We start from the raw sequence: 24,376 nt of genomic DNA, 5'->3' as shown, positions 1-24,376 counted from the left end.
CTCTCCTTTCCCCCATTCCCTCAATTCCCCCTACCACTTCTACCATAGTTTTGCTTTTCTTTTTTGTTTTGTTTTGTTTATTTTGAGACAGGGTCTCACTGTGTCACCCAAGCTAGAATGCAGTGGTGCAATCATGACTCACTGCAGGTTCAGCCTCCTAGGCTCAAGTGATCCTCCCATCTCTGCCTCCTGAGTAGCTGGAACTATAGGTATATGCCACCATATCTAGCTAATTTTTTAATTTTTTTGTAGAGATGAGATCTATGTTGCACAGGCTGGCCTTAAACTCCTGGGCTCAAGTGATCCTCCCACCGCAGTCACCAAAAGTGCTAGGATTACTGGCATGAGCCATCCCTCCTAGCTTACTTTAGTTTTTAAATGCATTCTTCCTGATTTTATGAAACTTGCAAATATGAACACAGTCTTATTTTACCTAACTTTTTACATAAAAGGTAAAATATTTACTAATTATTCTGCAGCTCTTTTTCTCAATATATTTTGGAAATCTCTATTTTATCGGTGATTAGTTACAAATAGCACATTTAAATTTGCATCTGCACAAAACAGGAGCTTATTTTCAAATGAGTTTATCCAACCAGGCAGGAGTACAATCTGCAAACTTCTTTTCCATTGCACCTCTAAACAAGGGAACAAGAACAAATGTAGATTTATTGGAACTCAAAGGAAGAAGAGAAAATGACATCCTTAATTGTTTTTGATCCAGTGAGAAATAAAACACTTTTTGCCTAAAGCAATGTGGTATTCAACAATACCTGAAGTAGGGAATTAGAAGCAGCTGGTGATCAAAGGAAATGTTACATTAATTCAACAAATATTTATTGACCTTTTTCTTCACACTGCAATATTTAGCTATCTATTTTCTTTAAGTAAAGGTGTTCAAGAAATAGCATTAAGTTTTTAAAAAAAAAGATACAAAAATTTTTAATAGGATAGCAAATCCCCCCCTGCCCCAACTTTGTTTTTTGAGATGGGGTCTCACTCTGTCACCCAGGCTGGAATGCAGTGGAGCAATCTCAGCTTACTGCAACCTCTGCCTCCCAGCTTCAAGCGATTCTCCTGCCTCAGCCTCCCAAGTAGCTGAGATTACAGGTGGCGCCACCACATCCAGATAAATTTCTTTTTTTAAATTTTTGTATTTTTAGTAGAGATGGGGTTTTGCCATGTTGGCCAGGCTGCTCTTAAAACCCTGAGCTCAAGGAATCCTCCTGCCTCAGCCTCCCAGAGTGCTGGGATTACAGGTGTGAGCCACTGTGCCCAGCCAAAGACAATCCCTTTTTAAAAACATACACAACATATACACACAACACATGTATATAAATGTCTAGAAGTGTATGTGTATATATGTATACACACACACACACACTCACACACATATGCCACCCATATATATACAGTAAAATGTGCTTTACATGCTTAACAGTGTTTATCTTTGGAATGTGGGGGGAATATATACATATACTCAGTCATATTTTTAATATTTTTAAGCAAAAATATAGGATTTTTAAGCAAAAATCCTATTTAATGCCTTGGTAGCTCAAGGCTGCTGCTCAGAGTTCCTTACCTTGAACAGCATTTATCCAACCTACAGTCCATATTCAGTATTAATGATGAAGGTAAAAACAGTTGAAAATCAGAACAGTTAACATTCCAGTTGATTTACCAGGATTCTATTAATTTGGTTATATAGACAGGAGAATTCTTCTGAAGGTGGCTACTCCTTGGTAAAAAGATGAACTTCCTCTCAGAAGGCGGTGGGGTAAAGAATTTAGGACAAGGACTCTGGAGATAGACTGTTAGTTTGGGCCTATCCAAATGGGTCTACTCTTTACCTAAGACCTTTAAAGGGGAAAAGTGCATGGACCTTGGAGCCCAACAGTCTTGTTTTCCAATTCTGGTTTTGCCACTTCCTCTCTCTAAGCTACAACATCTTCATTGTACTAACCCCTACTCTATAAAATAATTATGAGGAAAGACACACACACACTCCCACATACATTGTATGTCACATACTGCCTGATAAATAGTAAGTGCTTAATAAATATTAGTTCCTTTACCCTAAAGAGAAAACCATCCTCATCCTTTATAAGCCGCCTTTCATGAAAATATTCCTGCTTTATTTCCATAGCCTTTAAAATATTCTAGACACTTATTTCTTTCTCTCTCTCTTTTTTTTTTTTTTTTTTTTTGAGACAGAGTCTTGCTCTGTCACCCAGGCTCACCTGCAGTGGCATGATCTTGGCTCCCTGCAACCTCCACCTCCCAGGTTCCACAGGTTCAAGTGACTTTCATGCCTCAGCCTCCCAATGGGTGTGGGCCACCAAACCTGGCTAATTTTTGTATTTTTAACAGAGACAGGGTTTTGCCATGTTGTCCAGCTGGTCTCGAAATCCTGACCTCAAGTGATCTGCCCACCTATGTCTCCCTAAATGCTGGGATTATAGGCATGAGCCATGGCACCTAGCCCTAGACATTTATTTCTTTTTTGTTTGTTTTTTATTGTTCATTTGTTTTTTGAGATGGAGTATCACTCTCACCCAGGCTGGAGTGCAGTGGCATGATCTTGGCTCACTGCGACCTCCGCCTCCCAGTTTCAAGCGATTCTCCTGCCTCAGTCTCCTGAGTAACTGGGACTACAGGTGGATGCCACCACACCCGGCTAATTTTTTTGTATTTTTAGTAGACGCTTCTGGAGGGAAAAGGATTTTTTATCAAAACCTAAACTTTACAGACAGAGGAGGAGTTCTGTTACGGACAACAAAATACCCCTGCAGAATAGGAAGCGCAGTAAGGGTAGGATTTATGGAGATGATAGAAAAGAGGCACCTGCATAATCTAGGAGCCAAAGCATAAGATTGCCTATCTGCTTCTCTCTCAACACACACAATTCCACCCGTCTTCACTTTTCTCTGCCGTAAAACACATTTATTGTCCTGGGCTCTAGAAAAATGAGCAAGACCAGGGGAAGAAGTCAATTCTTTCCATAATCAGTGACACTAATCTTGGAGTAAGTGTGAGGGGCTGAGGCATCCCCAGTTATGGGTAGAGAGTCCTCTTCGGTGAGTTCACTCTTCTGCTTGGATCAATTTTGTCTTTTCTGAGGAAATAGTATCCATGTGGTTTGGTTGAGATGTTAAAACTCTGACAGCTCCACAGCACCAGGAATTGCGAAGGTAGAGGGCTCCTAGAAAACAGTAATTATACTGATGACTCAATGATGACAATTGCTAATTTTCAAATAGCTTAAGAGTCCAGGCACTAAAGTGTGAATTACTCATGTACATTTTTATCATCACTCTAAAGATGTCCAGACTAGCTTCATGGGCATGTTAACTTCTACAGTTGCAAATGGCCCTGCACCCAGAAGTGCCCCACAATTGGTTCAATGCTCTGCTATCACCATCTGGAGATTGTTAATAATTTTTGAACCAGAGACTCTGTATTTTCATTTTGCACTGGGCCTCACACATTATGCAGTTGGTCTGACAGAATGTCTTCAGACTTTTTCTGTTGTCAAGAAAAGGAAACAATTCTTTCCCATACTCTGGATTCTATCCCTTTTTCAAGGTATGTTTGGTGTACAGGGATTGCTTCCCAATCCCTCTTCTGGTGTTCAGGTGGTAAAAGTGAAGTGCAGGGAAAAAAATCAAGAAAGGATTTTTTTTGGTCCTTTTCTTTTTGGAGAAGGATATATTTTTAAAAATAGGTCACTGAACAATAAGAAGTCAAGTATGACTGGACATGGTGGCTCACGGCTATAATCCCAACACTCTGGGAGGCCGAGGTGGGCAGATCACCTGAGGTCAGGAGTTCAAGACCAGCCTGGCTAACATGCCGAAAATTCGTCTCTACTAAAAATACAAAAAAAATTAGCCGGGCTTGTTGGCGCTGCCTGTAATCCCAGCTACTCGGGAGGCTGAGGCAGGAGAATCGCTTGAACCCAGGAGGCAAAGGTTGCAGTCAGCTGAGACAGTGCCACTGCACCCCAGCTTGGGCAATGAAGAGACACTCTGTCACAAAACAAAACAAAACAAAACAAAACAAAGAAGTGATGAATGAGCATTCATGATCAGAAATCAAAGACAAAAAGGGGTAGATTACATGACTGGGTGTTGCTATAGCTTCCACATATATGAGACCTTTACAGAAAAAGAAATGAAAGACCAAAGAAATAAGCTTTTTTTTTTTTTTTTTTTTTTTTTTTTGAGACGGAGTCTTGCTCGGTCGCCCAGGCTGGAGTGCAGTGGCACCATCTCGGCTCACTGCAAGCTCCGCTTCCCAGGTTCACGCCATTCTCCTGCCTCAGCCTCCCGAGTAGCTGGGACTACAGGTGCCCGCCACCATGCCTGGCTAATTTTTTGTATTTTTAGTAGAGACAGGGTTTTGCTGTGTTAGCCAGGATGGTCTGGATCTCCTGACCTCGTGATCCACCTGCCTTGGCCTCCCAAAGTGCTGGGATTACAGGCGTGAGCCACCGCGCCCGGCCCAGAAATTAGCTTTATCCACTTCCTGGGAGGTTAACTCTCCCTCTTCGGCCTCACAGAATCCAATGATCACTCACCACATAGCAGAAATAGAGCATAGCTGAATGAATTTATGAAGTAAGGAAACTTATAAGTGACTTTTGTTGGGTCAGGTCCCTGACTCACTTTCAAAATTTGTGTATAGTGCATAAGTAAGGAGAAGAACACAAAAGTACTTGTCAACCCCAAAAAAGAAGGGAGAGATCAATCTGCTAATTAGCTTATCAATACTTAAAGATTTAACTGTAGTATTATGATCAGGGAACCAAATTATTTCATCACCTCCCCTCATTCTTCTTCTCCCTCCTTTCAGACCATTTTTTCTCCTAGCTTCTCCTTTTCCCTTGTACCCTCCTGAAAACTTTTTAAGAGGCTAATTAAGCCTCTTCCACCCTCACCCCAAGGCCAAGACATTCGGAATTTATTCCTGCCTCTCTTTACCTGTGACAATGCAGATGGATGCACAGAAAATATACTGTTTCTGGGTCTCAGGGAATAACTGAGGGAAGGTCAGCAACAAAAAGTTCAAGCAGAATGAGAGGAGAAGGGCGCTAGTCATAAAAATTCCACCCAGTATGAAGTAGGCTAAAGAGAGAGAGAGAGGGGTATAAGTTCTTTTCAGGGCTCTCTCTGGTTTCAGAGTCCCCCAGTTCTAAAGGTCACATAGTAAAGTTTGGTGGATGTCAGCAGGAAGAAGTAGTTGTGAGGGAAATGAGGGGAGGGAGCACTGAGGCTCAGGTTAGTAATGACATTTAGCCCTTCCTTTTTAAATCCAGGACTTACTTGGTTTGTGTTTGGGCATCCAACACATCGTCTTACCACTGCAGTCCATGAAAAGTGCACTGACAAGAACATTGGGATCTCCAGGTAGTTCTGTTTCTACCCAGGAAGAGACGAGGGAAGACCACCAAAGCAGTGTGGTAGCCGGGAAATTACAGATAAGGATCATGGCCCTGTTCAGTTTCTTCATCCACCACCCATGAAGAGGCATCGCCTAAGAAGTAAGTGGGGAAAAAGGGAGGAGTTTCTTTAAATTCTCTATATTTACTTCTCGCCCTTCAAAGACAATTCCTAATGATCCCTCGTTTCTAAAACTCTCTTAAGTCTTCCATTCAAGCCCCAATATCCTCTCTATAGTTTAACTCCTTATTCATTTAACAAATGCTTACTGCATGCCCATAATGTGTCATGCCTTAAGTTCTGTTATATTGTCTTTTAACTGACCCTAGTTATTATCCCCACCATTCTAGACTCCAGATTAACAGCACCTCCCCCAAATAAGTTTATCAGGCCCTTCCCCAGCTTGAAACTCCCCTAACTCCTTTTGATTACCTCTAAATATAATCCTTGGGGTAACATCCAAGCCCTTCCTTATTCTAGCCTCAGTCTATCTTTCCAGTTTTATTTGTCTGAGCATGGTGGTACACGCCTGTAATCCCAGCTACTCACGTGGCGGAGGCAGGAGAATCACTTGAACCCGGGAGGCAGAGGTTTCAGTGAGCTGAGATCGCGCCACTGCACTCTAGCCTGGGCGACAGAGCAAGACTCCATCTCAAAAAAATAAATAAATAAAATAAAATAAATAAATAATTTAAAAGTTTGTAAAGTAAAAGTTATAGTAAGCTAAGGTTAATTTACTATTGAAGAAAAATATTTTTTACAAATTTAGTGTAGCCTAAATGTAGTGTTTATAAAGTCTACAGTAGTGTACAGTATTGTCCTAGGCCTTCACATTCATTCACCACTCACTGACTCACCCAGAGCAACTTCCAGTCCTGCTAGCTCCATAAGTGTCCTATACAAGTATACTTTTTTTTGTTTGGAGATGGAGTTTTGCTCTATTGCCCAGGCTGGAGTGCAGTGGCATGATCTTGGCTCACTGCAACCTCCGCCTCCCAGGTTCAAGTGATTCAACTGCCTCAATCTCCCAAGTATCTGGGATTACAGGTGCCCGCCACCATACTGGCTAATTTTTTTGTATTTTAGTAAAGACGGAGTTTCACCATGTTGGCCAGGCTGGTTTCAAACTCCTGACCTCAAGTGATCCACCTGCCTTGGCCTCCCAAAGTGTTAGTATTACAGGTGTGAGCCACTGCACCCGGCCAGGTGTACCATTTTAAAAAATCTTTTATATTGTATTTTTACTGTGCCTTTTCTATGTTTCGATATGTTTAGGTATACAAATATTATCATTGTGTTTCAATTGCCTACAATACTCAGTACAGTAACATGCTGCACAGGTTTATAGCCTAGGAGCAATAGGTTATAGCAAACAGCCTAGGTGTGTAGTAGGCTGTACGATCTAGGTTTGTATAAGTGCACTCTGTGAGTCTGCACAAGGATGAAATCACCTAACAACACATTTCTCAGAATGTATCCCTGTCATTAAACAATGCACGACTATTTAAATATGATTAAATGCATATTTAATACTAACTTTTTACTTTTACTTATAAGTAGCAAGGGAAAGGAGTGAATTATAAAACCTTTCGTTATATATTCATATACATTCAGGAGTCAAGATGTAAAATGTATTTATTACTGTGAGCTGAAGAAAAAGAAGTTGGAAAACATTACTTTAAATGTTGGCCACATGAGGGGGTTGCAAAGAAAGCGTGGAAAAGAAGATCACCAGATGAGAGAGGACTAGAGAATCTTACGATAGATTATTATGTGATTTTTGGCACGTAATATGGAAGTTAGAAAAATTAGAACTGCATTTCTATTTCAAAATTCCTTTCATTCCTATCTACTTGTGTGAACACAATTTCTCATATCCATAAGAATGACAAACAGACATAGAGCTGATTTTGACCTCTGGTCTCATTCTAGCAGTGAGGAATATTCTGCCATGGAAATATGAATAAGAAAATATTAGTCCCAACGTGCACAGTGGCTCACGCCTGTAATCCCTACACTTTGGGAGGCCGAGGCAGGCAAAGCGCTTGAGCCCAGGAGTTCACGACCAGTTTGGGCAACATAATGAGATCCCTTGTCTCTATGAAAAATAAAAAAAAAAACTTTAGCTTGGTGTAGTGGCATCTGCCTGTGGTCCCAGCTACTTGGGAGGCTGAGGCAGGAGAATTGCTTGAACCTGGGAGGCAGAGGTTGTAGTGAGCTAAGATTGTGCCACTGCATTCCATCCTGGGCAACAGAGTGAGATGGTCTCAAAAAAGAAGGAAAAAAAGAAAAATAGAGAAACAAAAAGAGAGGAAGGAAGGAAGGAAGGAAAGTAGGGAGGGAGGGAGGTAGGGAGGGAGATGTTTGGGGCGGGCAGATGGAAAAGAATAGAAAAGAAAGAAAGAGGCCAGGAGCGGTGGTTCATGCCTGTGACCCCAGCACTTTGGGAGGCCAAGGCAGGCAGATCACGAGGTCAGGAGATCGAGACCATCCTGGCCAACATGGTGAAACCCCATCTCTACTAAAAATACAAAAAAATTAGCCGGGCATGGTGGCACGCACCTGTAGTCCCAACTACTCAGGAGGCTGAGGCAGGAGAATCGCTTGAATCTGGGAGGTAGAGGCTGCAGTGAGCCGAGATTGTACCACTGCACTCCAGCCTGGGTGACATAGTGAGACTGTCTCAAAAAAAAAAAAAAAAAAAAAAAAAAAGAGAGAGAGGGAGGAATGGAAGAAGAATAAAAAGACTGAATTCAAGTAAAAAAGAGAAAGATGGCCGGGCTTGGTTTCTCATGCCTGTAGTCCCAGTACTTTGGAAGACCAAGGTGGGCAGATCACTTGAGGTCAGGAGTTCAAGACCAGCCTAGCCAGCATGATGAAACCCCGTCTCTACTAAAAATACAAAAGTTGACTGGGCATGGTGGCGTACGCCTGTAATCCCAGCTACTCGGGAAGCTGAGGCAGGAGAATCACTTGAACCTGGGAAGTGGAAGTTGCAATGAGCCAAGATTGTGCCACTGCACTCCAGCCTGGGTGACACAGTGAGAGTCTGTCTCAAAAAAAAAAAAAAAAAAGAGAGAAAAAGATGCAAAATATCTAATGTTAAAAAAAAAAGCTTGTTTTTTTTTTAATTTGATGATAGATTTAAATCACTATGGTATTTAGAAACCACTGAATACATTTAGAGGAGTGATGGAATACATTTTAAAATGTCATAATTCACAATATACCAGAAATCACATTTTTTACAACTGTTTAAACTTATGATGTGAAATTTTTAGATGTCAACTTAAAAATGTAGAAGTGGATACATAATTTTTCAACAGGATATGCTTTCAAAGTTTGAAGACCACTGCTCTAAAGCAGTTCTTACATGTGATGAGCTTCAAGGAGTCAGTCTTGCTAGTTGTGTGACATTGGGCAAGTGACATAAATTCAGCTGTTTCCTTATCTGTAAAATGGGGATAATAACAATACCCTATCTCAGTAGCTGTCCAACTTTGGCATTCATCAAAATAGCATGGAGGGCTTTTTAAACAGACTGCTAGGTCCTCACCCCTAGAGTTTCTGATTCAGTGGGTCTAGGGCCAGGCCCTAAAATTTGTATTTCTAACAAGTTTCCAGGTGATGCTGATGTTGCTGGTCCAGGAACCACACTCTGAGAACCTTTGGCCTATCTCATAAGTTCACTGAGAAAATTTAAAACATTAGTAGATAAAATGCTTAAACTGTACTGGGACATAGCAGGTGCTAATATGTATTAGCCAATATCATCAATTAGGACTGCATTCACTGTAACAGAAAATTCCACTCTAGTGGATTAAACAGGAAGAAGTCCTATCTCATTTAATAAGAGGTCCCAAGGTAAATCATCCAGAGGTGGCACTACTGTCAAGAATGTCCCCAGCTCCTGTCTTCTTGCTCAATTGCCTTTGTCCCATGGCTTTCATCATCACGGATGTATGATAGCTGCTGTTCCTCCAGGAATTCTGTCTGCATTCCTGAGAGGCAGAAAGAAGGGCAAAAATGCACAGGGCAAAGAATTGATGGAGTGTTCCAGCCAAGTTGCTCCCTTTCAAAAAATGTTTCCCGAAACCCCCACAGTGACGCTGACTTGAATCACAATGATCAGATCCAGGTCACATGTTACCCCAACTACAAAGAAATCAGAAAAAGAAATAATTTTTAGTTCTCCAGCCACTGTGGTGAAGGAAATCAAAGGAGAATGCAGTTTGAGACAGATAATGTATTTCACTTGCCTGAAGGGTACCCATGAACACCAAGAAACTCGTGCAAAATATCAAGTGTATGTGTATTTTTCTGAAGAGTCAGTCCACAGCTTTCATGAGATCCTTAGAGTCCAAAAACAAGGGCTTTCAAGCCCTAGTTTCTTGACTTGAGGGCCTAAATGTTTTCACAAAAAGGATGTCTGCTCCTTTTCATCCCCTCTGTCTGCCATCACGTCAAATAATAAAACCTGAGGGCATGGAACTCTCTTAATTGCTGTATCCTTTCCTTTTTTCTAAAAAAAGATTGTGAATTCATTGTAAATGCTGCTTATACTATTATATACTTGTCTATAATTTGTACTAAAGTATATTCTTTGGTGTGTGTATTTTTTTTTTTTTTTTTTTTTTGAGACAAAATCTCGCTCTGTCGCCCAGGCTGGAGTGCAGAGGCGCGATCTCGGCTCACTGCAAGCTCCGCCTCCCGGGTTCACGCCATTCTCCTGCCTCAGTCTCCCGAGTAGCTGGGACTACAGGCGCTCGCCACCACGCGCGGCTAATTTTTTGTATTTTTAGTAGAGACGGGGTTTCACCGTGTTAGCCGGGATGGTCTCGATCTCCTGACCTCGTGATCCGCCCGCCTTGGCCTCCCAAAGTGCTGGGATTACATGCATGAGCCACCGTGCCCGGCCTGGTGTGTGTAGGTTTTTAATGCGATTTCCCAAATAGATAATATACTTTTTTTTTTTTTTTTTTTTTTTTTTTTTTTTTTTTTTTTTTGTGAGACAGAGTCTTCCTCTGTCACCCAGGCTGGAGTGCAATCGCATCATAATGGCTCACTACAGCCTCAAATTCCTAGGCTCAAGCCAATCTCCCACCTCAGTAACCTGAGTAGCTGGGACTACAGGCATGTGCCAATATACATAGCTAAGTTCAATTTTTTTTGTAGAGATGAGGTTTCTCTATGTTGACCAGGCTGGTCTTGAACTCCTGGGCTCAAGCGATCCTCCCACCTTGGACTCCCAAAGCATGTCCTTGTATATTTTCGTCCTTTGTCATTTGCATAAAGTTGGGGAGCAAGGAACATTAACATCCGAAATAAGTTGCTGTGTCCTGAATTTCAGCCTGGCAATAATACTTGGAGATTTGTGTTTTCTGACTGAAGAAACCAGAAGGGTTTTTAAAGATGAGAGGCAGTAACTGGATTTATTCTGGGGTGTCTGAAAGACTAATTCAGGAGTAAAACCTAAACACTGAAGGATTTGCATTCTTCAACATATGACTTTCACTTAGTGGGAAGACGGAAGACTTATCAACAAAACTACTGGGATCATCTGGAATCTCACCCTGAAAACACTTAGATCAAAAGTACTAATTGTGAAGTATCAGCTGAACAGTGTATAAAACAGGTTGGAAATGAGTTCTAAAATTATTAAAATGTTAGAATTGAGAAAGTTTAAATCTATTTAAGAATAGCACATAGGTTTATATTCTGGGTAAAATGCATTTAGAAAGTTAACGTTTGCTACTCCTGACAGTAATGAGTCTGAGTTCAGTAGAAAGAGCCTTCCCATCTACAAATCAGCCAAGAGAATGTTCCACTGTGCAGAGAACAAGCGATTTACAAGAAATGGGGAATACTTTTTAAAATAACGAGCTAGGCTGGGCGCAGTGGCTCAAGCCTGTAATCCCAGCACTTTGGGAGGCCGAGGCGGGAGGGTCGCTTGAGCCCAGGAGTTCGAGACCAGCCTGGGCAACATGGTAAAACTCCATCTCTACTAAAAATACATACAAAAAAAATAAAATGTAGCAGGGTGTGGTGGTGCATGTCTGTAATCCCAGCTCCTTGGGAGGCTGAGGTACAAGAATCACTTGAACCCAGGAGGTGGAGGTTGCAGTAAGCCAAGATCGTGCCACTGCACTCCAGCCTGCGGGACAGACCAAGACACTATCTCAAAGAAACAACAACAAAAAAGAAATAAAATAACAAGCTAAAAAACTTTAAAAAGTCAGTCTTTCAATAAAATTAATTTTTGTTTTGTCCCAACAATGTTATATTTAACATAGTTTTGTACCACTTTTCACAGTGAATCATTTTTATTTTTTTAATATCTAACTCAAGCCCCAACTTTTTTTTGCAGTTGAGATAATCTGACTTTCAATCAGCAGATGTATTAGCTCCCTTATGTTGGCCTTAACCTCTTTATGGGTTAAGAAAATTTGGAAAAGGTAAATGGTCATTTCCAAGTTAGGCTCTCTGATGAGAAGAATTCCTGAAATTTGAAAATACACTGATCAAGTTCAGAGTCTCAGCTTTTGGTGTCTCTGCCCTTTAAACATCAAAAAAGAGAAGTGTGACAAATTGATTTTGGGCGGCCATAAAACCATGTTAAATGTTAATATGAATGGTTTCCTTAAATATGGAATTCCCTGCTGTCAAATGGGATGTTAGAAACTGGTTAGAAATTAGTCATATTTGCAAGCTCCCTTATTAGCAGATATCATGGGTTGAACTGTGTTCCACCAAAATTCATACGTTGAAGTCCTAAAACTTGGTACCTCAGAATGTGACCCTTATTTGGAGACAGCGCCTTTAGAGAGTTACAGTGAGGTCAACTGAAAGTAGGTCATTAGAATGTGACCTAACCCATCCTAATATGGCCGGTGTCCTTTTAAAAAGGGAAAATTTGGATACAGACATACAAAGAGAGAATACAAGGTGAAGGGACATAGGAAAGAATGGCTATCTACAAGCCAAGCAGAGAAGCTGGAACAGATCTTTCCCTCATTGCCCTCAGAAGGAATCAACTCTACTGAAACCTTGATTTTGGATTTCTAGCCTCCAGAACTGTGAGACAAAGACACTTTTGTTGTTTAAGTCGCTCAGTTGTGATATTTTGTTACGGCAGCATTAATAAACTAGTACAGCAGGGATTCTCTGATGTCGTACAAGTTTTCTTTCACTCCTCCCATTCAAGCACTACTCTCTTCTTTCCCCATGTGAGGACACTGATGTACAAGAAAGGCTGAGCTGTAGCTGAAAAATTTCCCACTCTTTATGCCTATAAACTCTTTCCTAAATATGTGGCGTCTTTGATGTCAGAATCTCCCAAGTTTTAGCTTAACATAGAATGTGAGCCAAAGTGTTATATGCAACTTTCATTCTGTCATTGCTTAAAAGGAAGCTTCTAAGTCACAATATTTTCTTTCCCCTTCCTGCAAGCTGTGATTCTGTTTCACCCATGTGAACAAGGCAATCCTCAGGAGGTCCAAAAGCAGCTAGAAGAACATAGACCCCTGGAGAACTTTGTGGAGAAGGGCTTCTAGAAGTCTCTGGTTTGCCCTTCAACAGCACATTTATATGACAAAGAAAATTTTCTATCTTGCTTAATCATTGTTACTTGGTCTTTATGGTACTAATCAAATAAACATCCTAACTGAAAGAAATCAGAGTAGAATTAAGGACTGATAACTAAAGGGGGGGCCAAAGTTTACACACACCTACCTAGATTATTCCGAGAGTCTTTTGACTGATTTTACTGTTTTTGGTCTTGTCCCTGTTCAATGCATTCTCCATATTATAACTATAATCTAAGACATAATCTGGTTATACTACCTGCCTATTAAGAAACCACTGCCTAGAGTTGAGTTGTATTGTCTAATACAGTAGCCACTAAAATTCAGTAAAAATTCATTAGTACTAGCCACATTTCAAGTGGGTTTTTTTTTTTTTTTTTTTTTGAGGCAGGATCTATTTCTGTCTCCCAGACTGGAGTGCAGTGGTGCAAATACAGCTCACTGATGCCTCGACCTCCCAGGCTCAAGCAATCCTCCCACCTCAGCCTCCCAAGTAGCTGGGACTACAGGGGCATGCCACCATGCCTGATAATTTTTTTGTATTTTTTGTGAAGACAGGGTTTCATCATTTTGTCCAGGCTAGTCTCAAACTCCTGAGGTCAAGGGATATGCCTGCCTCGGCCTCCAAAAGTGCTGGGATTACAGGCGTGAGCCACCATGCCCAGCCTCAAGAGTTTATTAGCCACATGTACATAGCGATTACTGTGTTGGACAACACAGATACAGGATAAAGTTCTATTGGACAGCATTGGGCTAGGAGATGCATGTCCAAGCCACCCACATGTCCTGTAAAGCTTTCTCTGCAGACTTACCTGCTGTCGCCATAAACTTAGTCAAGGCCACCATGCTGTTTCTCAGCCCTGCATTTGTTCATAATGCTGCTGCCAAGGAATTCTCTCTCCTCCACCTTGTCCACCTAGAAAACAATTCATTTTTTTTAAGTATTACCTTATTTACACATACACCCAAAAAACCCCAGAAGCATTGAGTAGTTCAAGAATTAATTTTGAATACATCTTCCCTTTTATCTACTATCCCTACAAAGATTAGCAGATCCAGAGAAGGGTCTTCATTTTAAAAATAGAAGTTTTATAGCTTAACAAAAAAACATAATCCAATTAAAAACTAAACAAAAAACTTGAATAGGCATTTCTCCAAAGATATGCAAATGCAAAGAGATACACGACATCACTAATCACTAGGGAAATGTAAATAAAAACCACAAAGAATACCACTTCACACCCACTAGGTCACCTACCTTTAAAAAAAAAACCCAAGCAGAAAATAACAAATGTTGGCAAGGATGTAAAGAAATTGGAGTCCTTGTGCACTGTTGGTGAGAATGCAAAATAATATAGCTTCTATGGAAAACAGTATGGCAATTCCTCAAAAAATGAAAAATAGAATTACCATATAACCCAGTAATTCCTTTTCTGGGTATACTCTAAAGAATTGAAGGCATGTAGGTCAGGCACGGTGGCTCACGCCTGTAATCCCAGCACTTTGGGAGGCCGAGGAGATGGATCATGAAGTCAGGAGATCGAGACCATCCTGGCTAACATGGTGAAACCCCATCTCTACTAAAAATACAAAAAATTAGCCGGGCGTGGTGGCGGGCACCTGTAGTCCCAGCTACTCGGCTGAGGCAGGAGAATGGCATGAACCCGGGAGGCGGAGCTTGTAGTGAGCCGAGATCGCGCCACTGCACTCCAGCCTGGGCGACAGAGCGAGACTCTGTCTGAAAAAAAAAAAAAAAAAAAAAAAAAAAAAGAATTGAAGGCAGGATCTCAAAGAGATATTATAACCAAAAGGTGAAAGCAACCCAAGTGACTATTGGCAGATGAATGGATAAACAAAATGTGGTATATACGTAGAGTGAAATATTATTCAACTCTAAAAAGTAAGGAAATTGACATGCTACAACATGAATGAAGCTAGAGAGCACTATGCTAAGTGAAACAAGCCAGTCACAAAAAGGCAAATACTGTATGATTCCATTTATTTGAGGTACCTAGAATAGTCAGATTCATAGACACAAAAAGCAGAATGGTGATGTCCAGAGGCTGAAGGGAGAGGGGAATGGGGAGTTATTTCTTAATAGGTATGGAGTTTCAGTTTTATAAGATGCAAAGAGTTTTGCAGCTAGATGGTAGTGATGGTTGCACAACAATGTGAATGTACCTAACAGTACTGAACTGAACACTTAAAAACAGTTAAGATAGGCTGGGAGCAGTGGCTCACACCTGTAATCCCTGCACTTTGGGAGGCCGAGGTGGGCGGACCCCGAGGTCAAGAGATCGAGACCATCCTGGCCAACATGGTGAAACCTCGTCTCTACTAAAAATACAAAAAAAATTCGCTGGGCGTGGTGGCATGTGCCTGTAATCCCAGCTACATGGGAGGCTGAGGCAGGAGAATCGCTTGAACCCAGGAGGCAGAGATCGTGCCACTGCACTCCAGCCTGGTGACACAGCGAGACTCCATCTCAAACAAACAAACAAACAAACAAACAAAAAAATGATTAAGATGCTAAATGTTATGTGTATTTTATTACAATTGATTTAAAAAGGTCCATATTTAAATCTCATTCCGAAAAAGGTAAGTCTTGAGCAAGCCCTGACTCTACCAGAACCCAGTTCACAACCACATCCTCAAACACCCCACGTTCTTTTTCTTTTTTTTTTTTTGAAGAGACAGAGTCTTGCTCTGTCACTCCAGCTGGAGCACAGCGACACAATCATAGCTCACTGTAACCTCGAACTCCTGGGCTGAAGCAACCTTCCACCTCAGCCTCTGGAGTATCTAGGACTATAGGTGCAAGCCATCACACTCCACTAATTTTTTTTTTTATTTTTTTAATTGAGGGAAAGAGGGATGGGGTGGGTGTTCTTGCTTTGTTGCCCAGGCTGGTCTCCAACTCCTGGCTTCAAATGATCCTCCCACCTCAGCCTCCCCCAAAGTGCTGGAATTAAAGGCATAAGCCACCAAGCCTGACCTATCCCATATTCTTAAAACGTACCCCATGATCCTGCTTTTCTAAAGAGAAGGCCACACATGCACAAAAATGCATGCAAGGAACGACCAGCCTGGCCAACATGGCCAAACTCCATCTCTACTAAAAATACAAAAATTAGCTGAGTGTGGTGGCATGCGCCTATAGTCCCAGCTACTCGGGAGGCTGAGGCAGGAGAATCACTTAAATCCAGGAGGCAGAGGTTGTAGTGAGCTGAGATCGCAACACTGCACTCCAGCCTGGGTGACAGAGCAAGACTCCGTCTCAAAAAAGAAAAAAACAACAGAAGTATGAGAAGATTCATAAAAAGACGTTTATGCTTGTTTAAATAAGGCTGAAGAGAAATGGAAAGAAGGGTAAGTGTAAAGTGGCGGTTAAGAGAAAAGTCTGCTGGGCAAGAAACATCTCATTCATCTATAGAAGGGTCTTGCAATTCCTGAGTAGATGCATGTGACTAGTGGTGTGCTAGGCAGGGTCTAGCCCAAGTGAAGGAGATTGGGGCAGCTGCCATGAAGCAGGCAGATCCTGGAAAGGTGGGATATTACCTAGGACTCGACTCTGACATTTGCTACAGCATCACCTGGTCTCCTGATCTCCCTTTCTGAGCAAAGCAGGTCTATAAAAAGAGAAAGAAGTTATCAGGAGTAACCTAGTGCTAGTTCTGCTCACCCAGGCCAACTCCCATAAAAGTCATTTCTGCACAATTCAGCTGCAAATAAACCTTCTCTCAATATATAAGCACCATCCAAATCCACCACCCGATACAAAGTAGAGTAAAGGCAAAATGCTCAACAAGGTGGCAGGACCAATATAAATTTAAACATGAATGGAAGAGTGGATATGTTTACAATATGTTAGCTCATCATACAACACACAAAAAAATTTTTCTTTTCTGAGACAGGGTCTTGCTCTGTCACCTCGTCTAGGCTCCGTCGCAGTCACAGCACACTGCAGCCTCAACCTCCTGGGCTCTAGCAATCCTCCCACTTCAGCCTCCTGGGTAGCTGAGACTACAGGCACACACCACCACGCCCGGCTAATTTTTTTTTTCTTTTTTTTTGAGACGGAGTCTCGCACTGTCGTCCGGGTTGGAGGACCAATATAAATTTAAACATGAATGGGAGTGCTCAATGGCGCCCAGGCTGGAGTGCAGTGGCGTGATCTCGGCTCGCTACAACCACCTCCCAGCCGCCTGCCTTGGCCTCCCTAAGTGCCGAGATTGCAGCCTCTGCCTGGCAGCCACCCCGTCTGGGAAGTGAGGAGCGTCTCCGCCTGACTGCCCATCGTCTGGGATGTGAGGAGCCCCTCTGCCTGGCTGCCCAGTCTGGAAAGTGAGGAGCGTCTCTGCCCGGCCGCCATCCCATCTAGGAAGTGAGGAGCGCCTCTTCCCGGCCGCCATCACATCTGGGAAGTGAGGAGCGTCTCTGCCCGGCCGCCCATCGTCTGACATGTGGGGAGCACCTCTGCCCTGCCGCCCCGTCCGGGATGTGAGGAGTGTCTCTGCCTGGCCGCCCTGTCTGAGAAGTGAGGAGACCCTCTGCCTGGCAACCGCCCCATCTGAGAAGTGAGGAGCCCCTCCGCCCGGCAGCCACCCCGTCTGAGAAGTGAGGAGCGTCCTCCCTCCTCGTCTGGGAGGGAGGTGGGGGGGTCAGCCCCCCACCCGGCCAGCCGCCCCGTCTGGGAGGTGAGGGGCACCTCTGCCCAGCCGCCCCTACCGGGAAGTGAGGAGCCCCTCTGCCCGGCCAGCCGCCTCATCCGGGAGGGAGGTGGGGGGGTCAGCCCCCCGCCTGGCCAGCCGCCCCGTCCGGGAGGGAGGTGGGGGGATCAGCCCCCTGCCCGGCCAGCCGCCCTGTCCAGGAGGTGGGGGGGCGCCTCTGCCCGGCCGCCCCTACTGGGAAGTGAGGAGCCCCTCTGCCCGGCCAGCCGCTCTGTCTGGGAGGGAGGTGGGGGGGTCAGCCCCCCGCCCGGCCAGCCGCCCCGTCCGGGAGGGAGGTGGGGGGTCAGCCCCCCGCCCGGCCAGCCGCCCTGTCCGGGAGGTGAGGGGCGCCTCTGCCCGGCCGCCCCTACCGGGAAGTGAGGAGCCCCTCTGCCCGGCCAGCCGCCCCCTCCGGGAGGGAGGTGGGGGGGTCAGCCCCCCGCCCGGCCAGCCGCCCCGTCCGGGAGGTGAGGGGCGCTTCTGCCTGGCCGCCCCTACTGGGAAGTGAGGAGCTCCTCTGCCCGGCCACCACCCCATCTGGGAGGTGTACTCAACAGCTCATTGAGAACGGGCCATGAAGACAATGGCGGTTTTGTGGAATAGAAAGGGGGGAAAGGTGGGGAAAAGATTGAGAAATCGGATGGTTGCTGTGTCTGTGTAGAAAGAGGTAGACATGGGAGACTTTTCATTTTGTTCTGTACTAAGAAAAATTCTTCTGCCTTGGGATCCTGTTGATCTGTGACCTTACCCCCAACCCTGTGCTCTCTGAAACATGTGCTGTATCCACTCAGGGTTGAATGGATTAAGGGCGGTGCAAGATGTGCTTTGTTAAACAGATGCTTGAAGGCAGCATGTTCGTTAAGAGTCATCACCACTCCTTAATCTCAAGTACCCAGGGACACAAACACTGCGGAAGGCCGCAGGGTCCTCTGCCTAGGAAAACCAGAGAACTTTGTTCACTTGTTTATCTGCTGACCTTCCCTCCACTATTGTCCTGTGACCCTGCCAAATCCCCCTCTGCGAGAAACACCCAAGAATGATCAATAAAAAAGAAAAAAAATAAATAAACATGAATGGAAAAGCGGATATGTTTACAATATGTTAGCTCATCATACAATACAAAAAAAATTGTTTTCTTTTCTGAGACAGGTCTTGCTCTGTCACCCCGTCTAGGCTCTGTCGCAGTCACAGCACACTGCAGCCTCAACCTCCTGGGCTCTAGCAATCCTCCCACTTCAGCCTCCTGGGTAGCTGAGACTACAGGCACACACCACCACACCCAGCTAATTTTTTTTTCTTTTTTTTTGAGACCGAGTCTCGCACTGTCGTCTGGGTTGGAGTGCAACGGCGTGATCTCGGCTCACTGCAACCTCTGCCTCCCGGGTTCAAGCAGTTCTCCTGCCTCAGCCCCCCGAGTAGCTGGGATTACAGGCGCCCGCCACCACGCCCGCCTAATCTTTTGTATTTTTAGTAGAGATGGGGTTTCGCTATATTCGCCAGACTGGTCTCGAACTCCTGACCTCGTGATCCGCCCGCCTCGGCCTCCCAAAGTGCTGGGATTACAGGCATGAGCCACCGTGCCCAGCCGCCCAGCTAATTTTTAAATTTTTTTGTAGAGACAGGGTTTCGCCACGTTGCCCAGGCTGGTATCAAACTTTTGAGCTCAAATAATCCACCTGCCTTGGCCTTCCAGCGTTGGGATTACAAGTATAAACCATGGCACCCAGCTAAAATGTGATTGTTAATCTATGTTCATCTGACCTAAAGAAATGTGACACTTTAGGAAAAAACAGACATTAGCTATTTAATAAAACAAAATTTTTCTCTGTAATAGTGTTATATACAGGGAATGAAGGAAAAATATGTTTCTTCAGTTATATGTTTACTGTATATATATATGATTATGTGTGTATATATTTATATATAAAGCTATATATATAGTTAACTGTACATATATAATTGTGTGTATATATTTGTGTATGTATATATGATACATACACACAGTTATTCACTGCATTGTTTGTGATGGTGAAAGATTAGAAACAACCTAGTGTCTATCACCAGGAAATGAGTAAAGCCCAAGTGTTCATCACCAGGAAATGGCTTAAATATATTATGGTATATCCATATACAAATGAAGACACTGTATATTAATATAGAAATCTCTTAAGATACAGTGTTGTGAAAAAAGTTGGAAAGTATGCCACCTAACAAATAAATAAGAGTGAAAATAGCTGGGTGTGGTGGCTCACACCTGTAATCTCAGCACTTTGGGAGGCCAAGGTGGGCAGATCACCTGAGGTCAGGAGTTCAAGACCAGCCTGGCCAACATGGCGAAACCCAGTCTCTACTGAAAATACAAAAATTAGCTGGGCCCAGTGGTGCACGCCTGTAATCCCAGCTACTCAGGAGGCTGAGGCAGGAGAATCGCTTGATCTCTGGAAACAGAGGTTGCATTGAGCCGAGACTGCACCACTGCCCTCCAGCCTGAGTGACACAGCCAGACAACCTCTCAAAAAAAAAAAAAAAAAAAAAAAAAAAAAAAAAAAAAATTATTCTATCATTCTTTTTTTTGCAGCAGCTTCCAGGAAGTCAGCTTTCTTCTCCTTTCACTAGCTTTTCTCTTCTTCCCTCTACCATAAGCACATACATACAAGATTACTTTCAATGTCAGTAAAAATATTCTTTTAAAAGCCATTTTTTTTTTTTTTTTGAGATGGAGTCTCGCTCTGTCACCCAGGCTGGAGTGCAGTGGCGCGATCTCGGCTCACTGCAAGCTCCGTCTCCTGGGTTCACAACATTCTCCTGCCTCAGCCTCCTGAGTAGCTGGGACTAAAGGCGCCCGCCACCACGCCCGGCTAATTTTTTGTATTTTTAATAGAGACAGCACTTTGGGAGGCCAAGGGGGGGCGGATCATGTGTTAGCCAGGATGGTCTCGATCTCCTGACCTCGTGATCCGCCCGCCTCGGCCTCCCAAAGTGCTGAGATTACAGGCGTGGGCCACCGTGCCCGGCAAAAGCCTATTTTGAAAGAGGTTTCTTATTTTCTTATTTTTTTTTTCTGAGACAGGGTCTCACTCTGTCACCCAGGCTGGAGTGCAGTGGCGCGATCTCGGCTCACTGCAACCTCCGCCTCCCGGGTTCAAGTGATTCTCCTGACTCAGCCTCCTGAGTACCTGGGATTACAGGTGCAGGCCACCATGCCTGGCTAATTTTTATGTTTTTAGTAGAGACGGGGTTTCACCATGTTAACCAGGATGGTCTCGAACTCCTGACCTCATGATCCGCCCCCACCTTGGCCTCCCAAAGTGCTGGGATTGCAGGCGTGAGCCACCGCCTGAAAGAGGTTTCTTTTAAGAGTCTGTTTTTACCAGCCAATGTCAACTTCCTTCCTCTCATGAACTCTACCCCTTCCTGGCTAGATTCTGATCATCCTGGTGTATTTGTCACAGACCCAAAATACAAATCTCTAGTCAACAGTATAGAGCTCTTCATGGCTTCCAAAACAAGGCATATTTCCTTCCTAGAATGTTCCTTCTCTGGAATCCTCGTGATTCACTCCTCATTCCTTAGTCTTTGCTTAAATAATGGTAAAGTCTTCCGCATTCATCCTATTTAAAACTCAACACCCATTCCTCACTCTACCCTACTCCATATCCTTCTCTGATTTCTTTTTCTCCACAATACCATCACCTGAGAAACTGTATTTTCCTCTAGAATAAACTCCACAAATATGGAGATGCTTGTCTTAAATGAATAAAGCCATGTCTATTCAAAACCAATTAGTCAAAATTAGTATCATATTCTTGGTTACTATTTTTTCATAAACTGTCAATTTGGTGTAACCTGGTTCTCATATCCCATTCCCCTTTTCTAGACATTCCTTTAATCAACATACTACTGAAGCTTTCCTTTTCTTTGTAATAATTTTAAAAACCCAGGTCTTTGTGATTGCAATGCTTGCTAGAGGCATCATGCAGGAAATGGCAGAAAACGGGTCCTCTTATATGCTGAACCAATAGTTCATGGAATGGTTGTGGGGGGGTCACAGATCTTGTAATCTGAAGTGCCCCATTGACTTAAAAGTAAAAAACACATGGCTGGGTGCGGTAGCTCACACCTGTAATCCCAGCACTTTGGAAGGCCGAGGTGGATGGATCACCTGAGGTCAAGAGTTTGAGACCAGTATGGCCAACATGGTGAAACCCCGTCTCTACTTAAAATACAAAAAATTAGCTGGGCGTGGTGGTACACACCTGTAATCCCAGTTACTCAGGAGGCTGAGGCAGGAGAATCGCTTGAACCTGGGAGGCAGAGGTTACGGTGAGCCAAGATTGCACCATTGTACTCCAGATTGGGAGACAAGAGCGAGACTTCATCTCAAAAAAAAAAAAAGTATAAAACACAGGCTTTTATGTTATACAGACATGAATGAAAATCCTTGGTTCTGTCACTTACTAGTTGTGGGATGTTGGACTTATTACCAGGTTAAACCCTCTAAGCCTCAGCTTTACTGTGGTTAAATGGATATAAAAATATCCAGTCTCTCTAACAGAGTTGTGAGGATTAAATAACAAAATTTGTAAACCTATTTAATAGTACTGGGCATACAACTCCTCAATAAATGTTATTACAATCACTGCGACAGAACAAAGATCACTGGAGGAATATTTCCAAATCGTTAGAGGTTTTAAGATCATCACAACTGTAATCCCAGCACTATGGGAAGCCGAGATGTGTGGATCACTTGAGGTCAGGAGTTCGAGACCAGCCTGGCCAACATGGTGAAACCTCGGCTCTACTAAGTAGCCGGGCGTTGTGGCACACACCTGAAATCCTAACTACTTGGGAGGCTGAGGCAGGAGAATCGCTTGAACCCGGAAAGCAGAGGATGCAGTGAGCCAAGTTGGCACCACTTCACTCCAGCCTGAGTGACAGAGCTAGACACCATCTCAAAAAAGGAGCACCACTGAACTTTGTAACATTAACTGACAGAAAAGACACTAGACACTAGAATTCTATGAGCCCCCAGCAGTGTCAGAAAATCCTCTTACATGGATTTTGTTTTTTGTTGAAGAAAAAAAACTTCTTAAACAGAGAAATATTGCTAGATTTCTTAGATTAGATAAGGATAAAATGAGAACTATCTTATTCTACTCGTTCCTTGTATTATTCAAGATTCAGTACCCTGATGGTAAGTTTCATTCAGCGAATCCAGCACACATGAATTAAATGCTAGTTAAGGTACAATGTCTCCAACAGGCACGATGTCAGAATAATGGTTTCTGTCCATCAGAACAAAGGATGAGATGCGCCTCTTGGATTTGACTGTAGCCCAATGGTCATCATCGCTGGCTGCACATTAACATTATCCAGGAAATTTTAAAGCTCTGTAGGTGATTCTAAGGAAGAGGAGGACTGAGAGGCCGACTGTTAAGATGCACTGCTACTGTCCGATGAGCACACACTCATCCATAACGTTACACATTTCCTATTCACCTGATGCCCAGAATCATCAAACAGTGTATTCAACACAGTCATGCCATTTCTGTTTTCCAGGTGACTATCCTCCACAAGATTCTGTTATCCAGAGCAGGTAAACTCCCTAGCATCTGTCGCTCAAGAACTTAAATCCCTCCCTGCACCCAACCCATCAACAGTGACTTATTACCATCCACAAGTCAGGCTGCTTCCCGATGCACCTTTTCTCCTGGGGAGTGCCCAGACGAGCGCCATCTGCTCCTGGGTCAGAGGAGTCCCTGCAGAGTCATCGACTTCCTCCTTTCCAAAAGCCCCGTAGGTTGCACTGGAGTCCCGAGGCGAAGCGCCGACACTTCATCTGCCTGTCACCTCCCGATTTTTGCAATGTGTTTCTTCTGAACAAGAATGTGTGCCCTGGAAGCCAACTCAAGTCCCAGACCTAGGTTTCTCGACATTTCCCCAAGTCCCACCTGCGTCAGGTTGTAGGCTCCGGGGCCAGTCCCTTTCGATCCGCATCAAAAAACCTGGCGATCCCCTTTGGGCACAAGAGCTCAGGGCTTTGGTCCCCGCGATCGCGGAAGCCCACTTCCAGAAAAACTCGACCACTAACAGTAAGCTTCAGGGGTAGCAAAAAGGGGCAGAAGGGTTTGCATCCCCTGGCGTCATTTCCGGGTCCGCTCTGGAAACCTCGGAGGTTTCCGTGTCTCTGTTGTTTATTCCAACTGTTAATGCTCCATGTGCCTTTGACTCTCCTCACCTTCCCTTCTAAACACACGGGGAAGAAAGTTTCAGGTTTCCCAGAGAAATTGTGGGGAAAAACCTTTAAAGTATATATACAAAGGTAGACAGAATAGTACAGTGCATCCAATGTACCTGACACACCTTCAAGAATTACTAACTCGGCCGGGCGCGGTGGCTCACGCCTGTAATCCCAACACTTTGGGAGGCCGAGACGGGCGGATCACAAGGTCAGGAGTTCGAAACCAACCTGGCCAACATAGTAAAACCTCGTCTGTACTAAAAATACAAAAAACTAGTTGGGCGTGGTGGCGGGCGCCTGTAATCCTAGCTACTCGGGAGACTGAGGCAGGAGAATCGCTTGAACCTTGGAGGCGGAGGTTGCAGCGAGCCGAGATGACACCACTGCACACCAGCCCGGGCG

General features: G+C 43.8%; 1 long non-coding RNA gene across 1 annotated transcript; it reads right to left on the bottom strand.

Annotated features, from left to right (window-relative positions):
* On the bottom strand, positions 1-23,876 carry LOC103783474 (uncharacterized). The gene is made up of 5 exons (XR_609037.6): positions 23,405-23,876; positions 13,837-13,940; positions 5,991-6,092; positions 5,325-5,535; positions 1-3,202 (listed from the first exon to the last, which is right to left on the bottom strand). It is a non-coding gene; the product is annotated as an uncharacterized LOC103783474 (long non-coding RNA).
* Positions 23,877-24,376: the final 500 nt, after the last annotated feature.

Source organism: Pan paniscus, chromosome 5 (genome assembly GCF_029289425.2).
Source record: "Pan paniscus chromosome 5, NHGRI_mPanPan1-v2.0_pri, whole genome shotgun sequence".
Lineage (NCBI taxonomy): Eukaryota > Metazoa > Chordata > Mammalia > Primates > Hominidae > Pan > Pan paniscus.
Note: the sequence above shows the minus strand (reverse complement) of the source record. Positions and strands in the feature narration are given on the sequence as shown.